The sequence below is a fragment of the Adelges cooleyi genome, unplaced genomic scaffold (assembly GCF_023614345.1).
Source record: "Adelges cooleyi isolate 19-005CV unplaced genomic scaffold, UGA_ACOO_1.1 ACOO_flye_CR_arks_rails_tigmint_CR_PRNA_167, whole genome shotgun sequence".
Classification (NCBI taxonomy): domain Eukaryota; kingdom Metazoa; phylum Arthropoda; class Insecta; order Hemiptera; family Adelgidae; genus Adelges; species Adelges cooleyi.
Genome location: NW_026095824.1, coordinates 1,012,693 through 1,016,441, shown reverse-complemented (window position 1 = coordinate 1,016,441; position 3,749 = coordinate 1,012,693).

The following is a 3,749-nucleotide window of genomic DNA, read 5'->3' as shown; positions in this document are numbered from 1 at the left end:
CCGGACAGAGTTTTTTTACCCGACCGTACGATTTTCTTCGGGTCGTCCCCCACCTCGGCGGCTTCACTCCTCCTCTTAATATTATAAGACGTGTATAATAATTGTACAATGCTGCTGCCGGTAGTACTCCTTCGGCGGATCGTACCTACCTGCTTGCCGCCAGCCTACTCGCCCGCCTGTCTGCCTGCCTGCCTGCTTACAATAATAATAATAATAATAATATTATAATAGCGTAGCGCTGTGTCTGTGTACGCTGCACGAAGACGGTGCAACAGGTTTTGCCGACGGTCTGATACACGCCTGTGTGTGTGTGTGGGCGGTAGAGGGAGAAGAAAAATACAATCCATCATGCCTGTACTGCGCCGGGTACAGGCACCTAACAACAATATTAACAAATATTATTGTTTATGCTTGGTTTTTTTCTCGATAGTACCCAAAGTGTAGTCGACCATAATATAATGTGGATACAGTGTAAAATATAGTGAATACACTGTACCTACACTATACCTATAATATGTATTATGTACAAATACATTATAGGTATACAGGTATTTTATTTATTTACTTCACGCCACACTATTAAGTGTGCGCTGAACGGTAAAAAAACGTATTCGGTTTTGTACAGGCATGTGTAAGTAGGTAGTAGGCACCTCCAAATAGCTGTTCGAATTTCGATGTTCTCATAAGGATGATAAAAAGGTGGTTTCTTAGAAAAAACTTCCCCCGAGTCCTTATAAATAAATATAAATTATCAATCGGATTCTTCTCTCTTTTCTTTATTTTGGCATTTAAAAATCAAAATACAATCGATTTTTTTACCTGACTTTGAGGAGGTTAGTAGGTTTACGGTGTGTTGAGGTATTAGCACCAATACCCGAAAAGTGATAACGATACAACATAATATAATGTTTATTTTAAAAACGAAAAATCCCTATTAGGTGAAAAATAGACTATAAGCCATAAGGTATATTATTAAAATACTGAAGGTACGTTTAACATGTAAAAACATTTATTAATAAAAAACTAGTATGCCGTTTCGTGTTAGTGCGTTCTCAAATAGTGTAGAAACGGCTAGCTGGTTTGGACAAATTGCGGTAAAATTTGTAGAAAAAAACCCGAAGTCGAATTAAATTAACTTGGAAAATCGTAATGGTAAGTTACCCGTTTGTAAATTGGGTACAATAATAATAATAGCTATAATAATGACAAACAATACCGTCGTTTTTATCAGAAATTATGAATAGCCAATCGGTAATACCCGTTTGTAGAACTAAATTTACTAATAAAGTATTTACTTTTATATGCATTCGAAAATAAAACCGATATTGTAAGTACAGATAAAGCTTAACTATTTTTAAACAGTTGGTAGCAAAGGTGATCAATCCGATTATTAACATACAACGAATGACAGCCAAGAACACAATAAGTGCACGATTTTTAAATAATAACGGGCCATGGCGGTGGTTTAAGAGTTAGACCTAGATCTGTATAATTACTATAGAGCATGTCGAGCATAATGTAAAAAGGCGAAGAATTGATTGACGTGACATCAGGCATGTCAGATATAGTGAAAATAAACACTATTCTTGGTACACGCACAAAAACCTATTTTAGAAATGTCAGTTGGCGGAAAATCGTAGGAAATAGTGCCATATAGTAATTTTGTACAAAAAAATGCAGTGTAAACGGTATCAATTCAACTCGAAGCGAACTATTTCTTTGAGTTTTGGTATAGTGACTAAAAAATAACTCCGTCAAAATGTATCTACTAATTCTAAATGTCAAAAATGTGTTATTTTATTTCTTATTCACTGCAAATCTACCAATCAAAATCGCCCGGAAGTGATGGAATTGCACCAGCTTGGGTTTTTTCAATAATATTATTTATAATGGAACCCCTTGGCAATATCTACCAAATAAACATATTTAGTCTAACAATTCCAATCCCCAAATTAAATGTTAGAATTGGTAAAAATGTTGGATGCTTGTATTTTTTCTGGACCGTTCATTTGAATAGACAAAATATATTTTTGTACCACGTTTTTATGCCTCAGTTAATACATAATAATTTAATTAGAATTAAATTAGTGCGCATAAACATTTGTGTTAAAAAATTGTTATTCCGGAATTAGAATTTAATTCAATTTGAAGAACCTAATTAAATAGGTAATTTGCATGCGTATTAACGATTGTACAATACACCTAAACGTGGTAAATGAGCATTATCTTGCTGAAAATTAGAAACCGATTTGTATGAACCTTAATTCAAGATTTCCTTAATTCACATTTTTCGCACGTATGGATGTAATTAATGTGTATTAATTTAGTTTAATCGGTTCTACAAATATAATTAACTTTTTTTTTTGTATTTGACCCCAAAATTGATAATGCATATAAACTTAATTCATATTAAGTTAATGCGAATTATACGTAAGCTGCGTGTAAACTGCTTACATAAACTAAATAAACATTATGATTCGTTTATATGTAATTGTTAATTCACATTAAATTAATGCGAATTAACTAGTGCATGAATGTGTAGTAATTATTGAGGGCGACAGCCGACAGGAATACCTAATGTATTTCAGCAATGCAACAAATCATAATAATTAATAAATTATAAATTATAAATTGACTATATATTTATACCACAATTTACATTGAACTGATAAGGTCCAAGTTATTACTGTGTTTACATGTACTAGTAAAACTGATTTATGTTTATTACCTGTAAATAATTATAAATATAAACAAATTACAAATTCATTTGTAACATGAATTTTGTTGGCCGTATCTTTGTCATATTATTGATTAATCAATCATTAATATGTTATTCTTATTGTTATTACAATTATCATATAATTAAAATATTTTTTTTTAATATATTATTCTCATTTTTTTCTATCGATAATTTTGTTAAGTTTTTTTTATATCGTATTGTTGTATACTTTGTTTTTTCCTTAAGTTATTATTATTTTTATTTTTTTTAAAGAGAAATTTTGGTTTTAGAACTTATGCTATTACATCCTGAAAAATGACTATTGTATGGAAATATCAAGTAAAGTGTTATTTTTACTTAGTTATCCACTTGTTGTTTGACTTTCTGTTGCTTAAAAATTATTATTTTAAATTATGCGTTGAGCGTTCCCTTACTTATTACTAATTGGGATCAAAACATATTCGCCGTTCTATTAAATGTTAAATACAAATTTAAAGGAACAACTATTTAACAATGAAATTCATTTTTCCTCGTTTAAGTGCATAATTAACATTTAAGCTCTGTTTAGGCTAAATTAGTCTAGTCTATTATCATAGTGTCATTCCGAATTATATTTAAATAAACTAATACAATTTTACTTTCCACTTGAAAACGGATAAAATTTTAATCATTTTTAGACAAATCATAAATTGCCTACTCAAAACGCCTTAAACCTTCTAAGCGTGGCCAACTACTTTTACAAGTTCCATCAGTATAAGTGCGAAACAAATGCTCCAAAAATTAATAATTTATTATTAACCAAATCAATTACCTCAGTTCCAAAATGTTTGTTTTACTAAAATTAAAAATAATATTATTTCACTAGTGTGAAGTAAATAATATAATATTTTACGGACTATATTGAACTCTATTTTTTTAATGATTATCAACGCTATTGCCTGTAATTTGTAAATAGGATGATTTTATTTTTGTCTAAGCTGACAAGATTTATCTAAGAGATGCTTGAAAAGGTTTAGGCGATTATTACCAT